The sequence below is a fragment of the Antechinus flavipes genome, chromosome 3, assembly GCF_016432865.1.
Source record: "Antechinus flavipes isolate AdamAnt ecotype Samford, QLD, Australia chromosome 3, AdamAnt_v2, whole genome shotgun sequence".
NCBI classification, from domain to species: Eukaryota; Metazoa; Chordata; class Mammalia; order Dasyuromorphia; family Dasyuridae; genus Antechinus; species Antechinus flavipes.
In genome coordinates, this window is record NC_067400.1 from 179593046 (window position 1) to 179606732 (window position 13687).

Consider the following 13687-nt stretch of genomic DNA (forward strand, 5'->3'; position numbering starts at 1 on the left):
CTTATCTTGATATACGGTGTTAAGTGTGGGTCCATGCCTAATTTCTGCCATACTAATTTCCAGTTTTGCTAGCAATTTTTGTCAAATAATGAATTCTTACCCCAAAAGTTAGGATCTTTTGGTTTGTCGAACACTAGATTGCTATAGTTGACTATTTTGTCTTGTGAACCTAACCTATTCCACTGATCAGCTAATCTATTTCTTAGCCAATACCAAATTGTTTTGGTGACTGCTACTCTATAATACAGTTTTAGATCAGATACAGCTAAGCCACCTTCTTTTGATTTTTTTTTCATTAATTCCCTTAAAATTCTTGACCTTTTGTTCTTCCATATGAATTTTGTTGTTATTTTTTCTAGATCATTAAAATATTTTTCTTGGGAGTCTGATTGGTATAGCACTAAATAAATAGATTAGTTTAGGGAGTATTGTCATCTTTATTATATTCACTCGGCCTATCGAAGAACACAATATTTTTCCAATTTTTTAAATCTGACTTTATTTGTATGGAAAGTTTTTTGTAATTTTGCTCATATAATTCATGACTTTCCTTTGGTACATAGATTCCCAAGTATTTTATGCTAGCAACAGTTATTTTGAATGGAATTTCTCTTTGTATCTCTTGTTGGATTTTCTTGGTGATGTATAAAAATACTGAGGATTTATGTGGATTGATTTTGTATCCTGCAACTTTGCTGAAGTTATGAATTATTTCTAATATCTTTTTAGTAGAATGTCTGGGGTTCTCTAAGTATACCATCATATCATCTGCAAAGAGTGATAGTTTGGTTTCCTCATTGCCTACTCTAATTCATTGAATCTCTTTCTCGACTCATTGCTGAGGCTAGCATTTCTAATACAATATTGAATAGTAATGTGATAGTGGGCACCCTTGCTTCACTCCTGATCTTACTGGGAAAGCTTCCAATGTTTCCCCATTGCATATGATGCTTACTGACGGTTCTAAATATATGCTCCTCACTATTTTAAGGAAAAGTTCATTTATTCCTGTACTCTCAAGTGTTTTTATTAGAAATGGATGTTGGATTTTATCAAATGCTTTTTCTGCATCTATTGAGATGTTCATATGGTTTTTGTTAATTTGGTTATTGATATAGTCAATTATGCTAATAGTTTTTCTAATATTGAACCAGCCCTGCATTCCTGGTATAAATCCTACTTGGTCATAGTATATTATCCTGGGGATGATTTTCTGTAATCTTTTTGCTAATATTTTATTTAAGGTTTTTGCATCAATATTCATTAGGGAAATTGGTCTATAATTTTCTTTCTCTGTTTTCAACCTACCTGGTTTAGGTATCAGTACGATGTCTATATCACAAAAGGAATTTGGTAGGACTCCTTCATTCCCTATTTTTTCAAATAGCTTATATAGCATTGGGGCTAATTGTTCTTTAAATGTTTGGTAGAATTCACATGTAAATCCATCTGGCCCTGGGGATTTTTTCTTAGGGAGTTGATTAATAGTTTGTTCTATTTCTTTTTCTGAAATGGGACTATTTAAGCAATTTACTTCCTCCTCTGTTAATCTGAGAAGCCTATATTTTTGGAGGTAGTCATCCATTTCACTTAGGTTATCAAATTTATTGGCATAAAGTTGGGCAAAGTTACTCCTTATTATTGCTCTAATTTCTTCTTCATTGGTGGAAAGTTCCCTCTTTTCATTTTTAAGACTAACAATTCGATTTTCCTTTTTCCTTTTTCTAACCAGATTTACCAAAGGTTTATCTATTTTATTGGTTTTTTTTTTAATAAAACCAACTCTTAGTTTTATTTATTAATTCAATTTTTTTTACTTTCAATATTATTAATTTCTCCTTTTAATTTTAGAATTTCAAGCTTAGTTTTTGATTGGGGATTTTTAATTTGGTCTTTTTCTAGCTTTTTAAGTTGCAAGCACAGTTCATTCATCTTCTCTTTCTCTATTTTATTCAAATAAGCCTCTAAAGATATAAAATTTGCCCTTATTACTGTTTTGGCTGCATCCTACAAATTTTGGTATCAGGTCACATCATTGTCATTATCTTGAGTGAAATTATTAATTGTGTCTATAATTTGCTGTTTCACCCAATCATTCTTTAAGGTGAGATTATTTAGTTTCCAATTACTTTTTGGTCTATTTACCCCTAACTTTTTGTTGAATGCAGTTTTTATTGCATTGTAATCTGAAAGGAAAGCATTTACTATTTCTGCTTTCCTGCATTTAATTTTGAGGTCTTTATGTCCTAATGTATGGTCAATTTTTGTATAGCTTCCATGAACTGCTGAGAAGAAAGTATACTCCTTTCTGTCACCATTCAGTTTTCTCCAAAAATCTATCATATCTAATTTTTCTAATATTCCATTTACCTCTTTAATTTTTTGCTTATTTGTTTTGTGGCTTGATTTGTCTAATCCCGAGAATGCAAGATTGAGATGTCCCAATATTATAATTTTGTTGTCTATTTCTTCTTGCAACTCTCTTAACTTTTCCTTTAGGAAGTTAGATGCTATGCCACTTGGTGAATATATGTTTAATATTGATATAGCTTCATTGTCTATAGTACCCTTTAGCAAGATATAGTTTCCTTTCTTATCTCTTTTGATTAGATCAATTTTTGCTTTTTCTTCATCTGAGATAAAGATGGCTACCCCTGCTTTCTTGAATTCACCTAAAGCATAATACATTCTGCTCCAGCCTTTTACCTTTACTCTGTATGTATCTCCCTATTTTAAATGTGTTTCTTGTAAACAACATATTGTAGGGTTCTGACTTTTGATCCAGTCTGCTATCTGCCTCTGCTTTATGGGAAAATTCATCCCATTCACATTTACTGTTAAAATTACTAATTCTGTATTTCCTACCATCCTAATATCCCCAGATTACGTTTTTCTTTTTCTTGCCCCCCCTTACCCTCTTCCCTAGTATTAAACTTATGGGTCCCACTTGTGTCACACAGCTCTCCCTCTTTAGGATCCCTCCCTCCTCCTTTTGAATCCCTTCCCCTTTCTTGTACCCTTCCCTTATTACTCTTTTTCCTTTTCCCTTTTCCTCTCCCACTTTTTAATGAGGTAAGAGAAGATTCTCTGTAAAACAAATATGTCAATTATTTCTTCTTTGAGCCAACTCTGATGAGAGTAAGATTAACACAATGTTCCTCCCCCTCTCTAAGTTCCCTCATATATGATAGGTTTCCTTTGCCTCATTGTGGGATGTAGTTTCCTTCTTTTTATCTCCCCTTTTCCCTTTTCCTGACACTATCCCCTTTCCATTTCTACTTCCCTTTTTTATGCTGTATCAGTAAAATCAAATTATACATGTGTTTTTTATGTATATCCACAACAGAAATACAGTTCTCAAGAGTTCCTTTTACCTTTTTCTACTTCTCTTGAGTCCTGTGATTGGAGATCAAATATTTTGTTTAAATCTGGTTCTTTCCTTAGAATCAAATGTAATTCCTCGGTTTCATGAAATGTCCATCTTCGGTCATAGAAAAAAGTGCTCAGTTTAGCTGGGTAGTTTATTCTTGGCTGCATTCCAAGTTCTTTTGCCTTTCAGAATATCAAATTCCATGCTCTTCGATCCTTTAATGTTGAGACAGCCAGATCTTGAGTGACCCTTATTGTGGCACCTTGATATTTGAATGGTTTTTTCCTGGCTGCTTGTAATATTTTTTCTTTAATCTAAAGATTCTGAAATTTGGCCACAATATTCCTTGGAGTTTTTATTTTAGGGTCTTTTTTCAGAAGGTGTTCAATGAATGCTTTCAATACCTATTTTACCTTCTGGTTCTATTACTTCTGGGCAGTTCTGTTTGATGATTTCCTGTATAATAGTGTCTAGGGTATTTTTTTCATCAAAATTTTTGGGTAGTCCAGTGATCCTTAGGTTATCTCTCCTAGATCTATTTTCCAGGTCTATTGTTTTTCCAATATATATTTGACATTTTTTCCCAATCTTTCATTTTTTGGGTCTTGCTTGACTGATTCTTGATGTCTCAATGAATCAGTCATTTCTATTTGTTCAGTTCTGATTTTTAGTGAGTTATTTTCTTCAGTAGCTTTTTTTTTTTTAACTTCTTTTTGTATATGTCCAATTGAGTTTTAATATGAGTTGTTTTGCTCTAGGGAATTTTTTTCCATTTCACTAATTTTTTTTTTTTAGTAAGTTATTTTCTTTTTCCAATTCACAAATTCTGTGTCCCTGCACTTCTTGGGAGTTTTTACCTTTTCCAATTCACATTTCAGGAAGTTGTTGCTCTCTTGCATAGCTTCTCTTTCCTTTCCCCATTTTTCTTCTAGTTCTCTTTTAAGGTTTTTAATAGTCTCTTCTAGGAGAGCCTTTTGTATTGGGGACCAACAATTTTCTGGAGATTGTCTGTTGTTAGTTTCCTTGGGTTTGAAAAGCTGCTCTCTTTCTGTATAGAAGCTATCGATCCCTTTTGACTTTTTTACCCATTTTTTAAAGCCTGTAGGGTCTGCCTTCAGGGCCAGGAGGTTAACAGCTTCCTCTGCAGAACAGTGATAAATGCCTGGATGGATAGCTGTCCTGCCATCCAGCTACAAAGAGCAGAGAGGTACTGGAGTGCTCTGGGAAAGAGTTCCCCTCAGGCCTGCAGGGCTGAGCTGGGAAAGTGCCCTGCAAAGAACCCTGCTGTGCAGGTTAACAACTGCCTTAAGGCTAGATACTGGACAGTGAAAGTTTCACCACTCCAAGCCAAATCCGGCCCTGGAGCTATGGGTATTAGCAGCTGAGCAGTGAAGAGCCCTGCAGGGACCAGAAGTATCTCTGCCCCAGGAAGCACAGTTGTGCTGGGGAAGTTCTATTGCTCCAGGCCGAGCCCCCCACTGTGCAGATTAGAGGCTGCCCCAGGCTATGCCCCCCTTATGTGCATATTTGTAACTGCCCCCACCCCACCCCCCACAGCAAAAGCCCCAGTCCAGCATCCATACATCCAGCAGTATGTAGCTGCAGGGCTATGTTACGAGTCTGCCTGAGCCACTTCTGATTTTCAGTGGGTACAGCCAGATCTTGTTAGGATCAGGCCTTTTTTAGAGAGCACCCTCTGTTTTAAGCTTTAATTTCTCTGCCAGTTTACTGCTTTGTAATCAAGGCAGAGCAGTTAGCCTATAGCAGAATAGATCATATAACTTCTCTAGTCACAAAGATCATCCCTGCCCCTTGTCTACTCGGGAGGCTAGTCTCTCCCTGCCTGCACTGGTCTGTTCCTCCTGGTCCTTCAGGACAAACCTTTTCTGTCAGTCTTCCAGATTATCTTCAGCTGGTAAATTGCGTGCTTCAAATCTTCATGAATTTTAGCAGTCAAGTGCTATTTTTGAGGCTGAACTTAATAGTTGGTTTTGAGGGGATGAGAGGAGCTTAGAAAGTCATGTGTGCCTGCTCCACCTACCAATTCAATTCCTAAAGAAACACTCTATACATATGACTTAAGTCAATTGTAATTGGCTTTAAGGAATTATATAAGTATTAAAATAAGAAAAAAAGAAGAAAGTGCAGGAGGGGGAGGATACTGACAAACTAGCTGAAAAGAATGAAGAATTTGATAAAAAAGGAGTTAAGTACAATTCTGATGAAATTAAGGAGTGTGAAACTTCCCAGCAGAAGCCATTAGGGCATTTCCCATCCCCTGACCTATCATCCTCAATTAACCCTTTATGAATGGAGGGAGAAGGAGGAGGGGGAGGGGCAGTGACACCATCAGCACCACCCATACAGGAGCTTTGTCCACCCCATGACAAGATTACAAAAGGCACTAGTTAAAGCTAAAAAAGGACAGGATATATGTAATTTAATAGAAGCATATCCTGTGATTGAAGAATTTGATTCTTCAAGTCAAGCCAGGTGTTAAAGTCCAAATCCTTTATTATCTCCTTCAAAGTCTAGCTTCCTTGCCTGGGGCTTCAACTAGCTTTCTGGAGGTCCTCCAGAGTCTTGGTTTCAGTGAAGAAGTGGAAGAGGAGAGCCTGCCACCACCTCAGTGTGAGATGAAGTAAATGAATATGGTTCTGAGTTTGAGTCCTCCAGGAGAGTCACCAGGAGCCTGACCAAAGAGAGAATGAATCTCTCTCTTTGGCTTGAGTTTGAGCTACTGCCTCTAGTCCTTTGTCTTCTCTGGCTCTGAGTCTGAGCTCTCTCTGAGCCCTTCTAAGTCTGTCTCTGGCTCTGACCCTGGTTTATGTGCTCTACACTGAGTATAAACCAATCATTATATCACTAGGAAACCATTATTTGTTGTAAGATTAAATCAATCATACTGAATTTGGAGAACTATTAATCATCATGCTAAACTAGATAACCATTGCATTTATCAATTCCACTGACGTAAGACCTTGTAAGAATCCTTATTTCAGAGTTCTGACCCATAACAACTAAAAATGAGCTCCATTAAGATTGCTAGGTGGCACAGTGGATAGAACAGTGGCTATGGAGTTTTGAGGACCTGAGTTCTAATCCAGTCTCAGATATTTATTAAGTACCTGTCTCTGGTCAAGTCACTTAATCCCTGATTGCTAAAAAAAAAAAAAAAAAAAAAAAAAAAAAAAAAAAAAAAAAAAAAAAAAAAAAAGAAAAAAAAAGAATAAGCTTCTAATTAATATGAAGGTGCAATTGATAGAGAACTAGTCTTGAACTCAGAAAACTCAGGATTCAAGTCCCACCTCTGATATGTACTGACCTTATCATCCTGATCACATCACTTAATCACTCATCATTCTGATTAACTCTCTAAGACCCTAAGGTTCAGGGAAAATAACTACCAGTATTTGTATATGGAGTTTCTTTAACTAGGAGTTGCCTGTATCAATGAAATCTCATCAAGTTCTGAGCCTTAGTACTATATTTCTCCATATATGTCATATATTAGTATATACAATTCATTTTAAAAGAAACACTTTGATCAGCTTATTTGTATGAAAGCAAAACTACATAAAAAACTATATATGTACTTACAAATGTAATTCTATGGTAAAAACTCCACCTAAAAGCATCTTAAATTGTGTATGGGTCAAATTTATTGGACAAATAGATATAACCATAGACACATTTCTTCCAAGTACCTTGATTAGTTTTTTCTTATATACATATAGCTATTTGAAACTTTGGCAATACTTAATATAATGATAAATATGGTATCTTTGTGAGATATTTGCAATTATTTAAGTTTGAGATTTTCCCCAAGTATTTTCAGAAAGGGGAAAATAGAATATAAATATCACATAAAATTCAATGCCTCCTTAACTAAATACAAGTCTATGCAATTCATTTTGATCCACTTATCATTTATTAAGAACTTACTATATGCAAGGCATCATGCTAAGTTTTGGGAATGCAGAGATTTTTTTTTAAATGACAATTCCTGTCCTTAAGGACAGGATACCTAACTTATATTAGGCTTGATACTAGGTATATATATAAACAAGAGAGAGAGGGTGTGATAGGAAAAAAGAGAGACTTAGATTGTAGAAAAATTTGAGCAAGGAGAAGTCACCTTCAGCTGGGAGATTGGGGAAACTTCATGGACAAAAGGAAAAAAAGAAAAGTATTCTAAGAGATTGAAAATCATAACAGGGGAGCCCTGTCCTCTATGATTTTCTATAGTTATGGAACAGTTAATTTTACAGGAACATTTGCTTATTGTCTCTTTCCTAGTATTAAATTAGTTTCCCCCTTTAAACTTGGTGTGAATTTAATGTGAACTTAAATATAAATCCCTCAGCTTTAAACTTGAACATAATTATAAGTAATTAATATAAACACATATATATTTTACCTGATAGATAGGTTCCTGAAAAATTGTTGTGAACTGAACTTTTGTGAATTGAATTATATTTTAAATGCATTAAGCCAATAAGAATTCTATGGTGAATACTTTTGTAAAGCTAAGAATCTCATTTCAAAGGAAATAATCTTTATCTAATTCATTTTTTGAATACATTTAGATTTTTCACAATAAGATTTTTAAAGTAGAATCCAACTCCTATGTACAATGTAGTAAGAACCTAAGTTCTTTAAGGAAAGACATTTTGTCTTTGTATTCAAAATTGCTTTTACACTTAGTAGGTACATAATAAATATTTGTTGAACTGAATTAAATTGTATTGGAAGCAACCTTTCTGAGATCATATAATCCATCCAGTCTTCATTGATTCAACCCAGATTTAGGAAGAATCTGACAGAAGGAAATAGGGGACTCACAGATTATTCACAAAACATGTCCATTGGTCTCCCAAGGTCGTAGTATCTTTTGCTCTGGCCCCAGAGCTAACAGGAGATTCTTTCTTTAAATCAGTACAATGTAGTGAATGTTTTGTAGGATTATTATCTGGGTCTAGAAGTACCAAGAACTGGGGAAAGGATCAGGAGCCTGAGTTTGAATACTATGCTGATTCATGCTTGTGAGTAGAGGGAGATTCCTGTGCAATTGAAACCTTGTTGATATTCATATTCCCATTTAGTGAAAGCTTTGGGATGGAAAAGGGTCTTTGGGTCCTGATCTTTATCTGACAGAATGATTTAATGGTTTTTTTTAGCTTCTCAAACACTTTTGGACTTTTCTATTTAGTTGATAGGGGAGGCTATTATACTTCTTATATCCCTGCCTTCAGCAAAGTAAATATCTTAAGTCAAATAGATGATTATCTATTTTTAAAAAAGTTCTTTGGAGAATTTCCTATGTACTCCTGATAAAATGATGTAATTGCATTAACCTGCTACTGAGAAATTTAGTTAGGGACTCTCACAAATTGTCTTTTCCTTGTCTCTGAATTTATTTTTGTTTTACTTTTTATTTCATTGTCTCTTTTTAATTCTATCAATTATTTGGTCCTCTCTTATATTCTGCTCTCTTTTCTTTTTTCCTTCTGCTTCTAAGGTATTCTGATATCCACTTCCTACCAAACCTCCATGGACTTCTTGCTTCAAAAGCTCATCTCCAAAAATCCAAGTGAAAGCAATTTGTGTCATTATAATCCTCTCATTTTGGATTATCTTCCAACCAGGAGACACTTTTCTATCTTTGAGATCACAGGGTTCAGGAAAAAACAACAGAATGAAGCTTATAGAATTGTTCCAGTGGGTTAAGCTAACAAGAAAAGGTCAGTAGGAAAGACTAAAAGAGAAAGGTTTTATTTTTTTGACCTTGCTCTACAAGTCAGGAGGTTATAGTGTCTTAAGAAATGAAAGTCTGAGAGAATATTCCTTCTAACAGAGAACAAATTGAATCAATTTGAGGGAAAGATTTTTGTTTTGGACCTAGTGGGCACAGAAAGAATTCATACTAATTCTTTCAAATTTTGTTTAGGTAATATGTTGATGTTTTGATTAATTTTTACCTTAGTTGTGAGGGATTTTATAGCAAGGATTTTAAAGGCATGGATAAAAGTTGGAAGGTTTGGGGAGGGCACATATAATCACAGAGTATAAATTAGTCAGAATTCCTCCAGGGCATTGAGTAGAGTTATTATGGAGGGTTTATGGAAGGCTATGGACCAAAAAAAAATGAAATAGAATGAGATGGCTTGTGCCCACACCAGTCAGATCATAAAGATCAGAGATCACAAAAGTTTTGATCACTTCGTACATGCCTGGCATTATAAACATAATGGCAAATACTAGCATTTAGTACGTTCCCATTGGCCTTGCCAGTTCTAATTCCTATTATTTTGATATAACACCCCTATTTTACAAATATAAATTCATAAGGATGAACATAAGTTCATGAGGATGAAGTGATTTAAACAAGATCATACACTTAGCTAGCAACAGATCTTGAATTTGAATGCAGGACCACAGAAAATATTTGTTTTTTTAAAAAGTAAAATAGTTTGGTTGTTTTACACATTGTACATATTTGTATTTTACACATTGATTAAGTTGTATTCATCAATATTTCATCTTTTCTTCCTAACTAGTTTGAAAGGCCATAGAAGTGAGCTAACTAACATCTCTTCTAATCATCTTTCACACAATGTTAGGCACATAGTCAATAAAAACTTGAATTACTTATTAGTTTATTGTTTGGAATGGGCAGGTAGGTAATGAAGTGGATAAATCCTCAGGCCTGAAGTCAGGAAATCCTGATTTTCTCAAACACAGAGATTTGTTCAAATCTGCCCTCTGACACTTACTGGCTGTGTGACCCTGGGCAAATCACTTATCCTTTTTGGCCTCAGTTTCCTTATTTGTAAAATGATTGGAGAAGGAAATGGCAAATCACTCTAGTATCTTTGGTAGGAAAGCCCCCAAACTCTACAATATGGCTTCAATATGTTGGGGAATTCCATTAAGGAAATTATTCAACATGATTTTTTAATATTCTTTTTACATAGGGTATAAATTAGTATTCAATACATATATATATTCATATTGCATATATATATACTTTACACATATACATACCATGCTTTTTCCATAATGCACAGTATGTAATACATATACATTTATATTCATATATATTTACATACATGTATATCTATACTGGTATGTCCACACTTGTGAGAGGCAACACAATGTAGCATATAGCAAAATCATCCTGAAAGTTGAAAAGATCTCTGGATTAGTTGTAACCTTTACCATGTACTTACAGTAGATAGAATAGAATTCTGAGCTTGGAGTAAGGAAGATCTGCATTCAAATGCTATCTCTTACACTTAGGTGTGTGACCTAGGATAAACTATTTAACCTCTCTGAGAAGAACCTAATTTACTCAGTTGTAAAATGGGCTCAACCCCTTCTACATATCCTACTAGTTTTAAATCTATACTTTTGTGACAGTGAATATGGACAAATAGCTTAACACTTCGCTGTCTCAGAAAATCTTTGATGTTAAGTTTCAGATTTATCATGAGAAGTTCAGGGAACTCCCCATGAAATGAGAGAGAAAGAAGAGAGAGAGAAAGAGAGAGAGAGAGAGAGAAGAGAGAGAAGAGAGAGAGAGAGAGAGAGAAGAGAGAGAGAGAGAGAGAGAGAGAGAGAGAGAGAGAGAGAGAGAGAGAGAGAGAGAGAGAGAGAGAAGAGAGAAGAGAGAGAGAGAGAGAGAGAGAGAGAGAAGAGAGAGAGAGAGAGAGAAGAGAGAGAGAAACACACACACAGACATATACATATATATACACACAGAGAGACACACACACACACACAGATGGACAGAGATGTAAACCAATAATTAAGAAATTAAGGCTAAATGATCTGTCTAATGTCATCTTGCGCTGGTCTCAGATAAGGTCTTGAAACTCAAGAGAAGAATTTTAAGTTACACCAAATTCCTGAAAATTCTATAGAAATTGGCCTAAACTTCTTCAGTATGCATTTCCCTGAATTTTTTTTATAGGTATCAAATAGGAATTTTTTTCTATCATATACCATGAATGGTTACTGATAATTCAAACCAATCTAGAAAGAGAGATTTATTGGTTGGATTGTATCAAGGTTTTTTTTTTGTTTGTTTGTTTTTTTGGGTTTTTTTTTTTTTTGGTCACTGGAAAAATGAGAAGGAAAAGTTCTATTATTTTCTTGTAGATGCTTGCTTATTGCTGGAAATGAAATGAAAATCCTAAGATCCATGTTCTGAATTTCCCCAACTTGTTAGTTGGCACTGATGATATAGCTATATAGTTGCCAGCACAAATAACATAAAAAATAATAACTATTCTCAACATTGACTGCTAATCACTTGTTGCTTTTGTATGTTTTTGATACTAGCTTATATTTTTATAGTACTTCTTGATTACAAAGTTAGTTACTCATCAAGTAATTGTTAATTGATATCTATTCACTTTGCTAAACTCTGAGGCTACAAAAGAAAGTAGTTTATATTCTAATAGATTAAATGCTTTACATTTTACATACTTTTTTTATTTGAGCCTCACAACAGCCCTGCAGAAGGGACTAATAGAATTGTTATTCTGTTTAAATGATCTAACTAATAATAAGTTGCAGAAACAGCTCTCAAACTGTAAGTTACATTAGAGGAAGACAGAAAAATTACTAAGTTTTCCTGGAAAGATTTTCACCATTCTCACAAAGTTTTAGCTCTGGACAAATCAAATATACAAATAAGTCAAATATACTATACCCCAAGCATAATGCAGTCATAAAACATATTAAATAACTGCTATATAAAAATCTGAGGATAACATGAACATTTCTCTATTCAAACTAAAGTGAAATTCTAAAATTCACCCAAATCATTTGTTTAGAAGCTTCTCTGGGGCAATAAAGGTACACAACACATTTTATCATTGTGATTCAGGATAGTGCAAAACATTTCCCCCCATAATTACAATAAATCTATTGGGAAAAATTGGTTCCTTAGCAGTGTAATTTCCCTAGATTGGAGAATTATATCAGTTATTTTAGATAGGAGATTCTAGAGCAAATGAAGGTTATAAAGGGGCATGTGGTACAATGTGGGATGTACCACTTTGCAAGTTTGAAAAAAGAGAAGTCTAGTAAAAACATTATGGAGACATTCCAAGGAAAATGAAGAGAAACGAGGGGAAAAAGAACTCCTCTTAAAAGGCCTGAGAGCAATGGATGATTTCAGTACATAATATAGATGGGCATTGGTCAATTACACACCAAGTCCATTAAGCAGGGCTTTCTTGAAGGACATATGTCCCACTATTCTTCTGAATCTGGCAGCCTCACCCAGCTCCTCTGAGGCTAGGTGGCATCTCTCAGGCTGGCAGCCTCTCTGGTGTTGATAGCACAGCAGGCTGTCTGAGGTGGCAGCCCTGCTGGGACACATCTGTCCCTCTCAATATTCACACTGCTAACGTCTCACTCTTGTGACAAATGCAAATTGGGTTGCTTCGTCCAAACATGTCAGCCTCATTAGCAGGTGCACAGTGATTGGCACGTGGCACTAGGGACTCTGTTTCCTGTGATTCCACCTCCAACCATTTCTGGGACTTGAATTTTTCAGGGACTATGAGTGGGCAGATCTAAGTTGTTGTAGGTTGAATAGAATCTGTTCCAAGGAGTAGAAAGGAATATCATTTCTAAACCAAGTACCAATCTGTGTGTGTATGTGTGTGTGTGTGTGTGTATGTAATGTATGTGTGTGTGTTCTTGTGTAGTGAGGGTGCTGATTGTTAATGGTTAACTCTTTGCTGTGTGACAACTTCAACCTTCTCTTGAGTTACAAGTTGAACAAAAATTATATGAAATGATAGAACTGATCAGTGATTAAATGTTAACTCTATTTGGCCTCTAGTTAGTTGGGGAGGAAGCATGGCTACTACTGGGATAGGAGAAGGAATATATTTTGGTTTTCACTTGTTTAAATGCATATGTATATATAATATATATATATATATATATATGTCTATATAAGTATATATTTACATACATGCATATATAATATAATGTTTTTCTATGTGTATCCATCTATCTATCTATCTATCCATCTAATAGCAGATCCATCCATGATCAGCATCACTAACTAAAAGCGTCATTCTTCCATTCTGTCAATTTAATTGAGACTTGTAAATTTAAATTTTATTTTTGAACCTAGAAAATTTAAATGCAATCATTTCAAAATTCTTAAAAGGTTGACAGTGACATTGTCTTAACAAAAGCCAGGAAATTGAGTTAAGATTGACACTCTTGTCATTAGCTCTTGCCCCAATCTGTTTGCCTTCTAGGCCCACATGTAGTTCTGAATTGCCT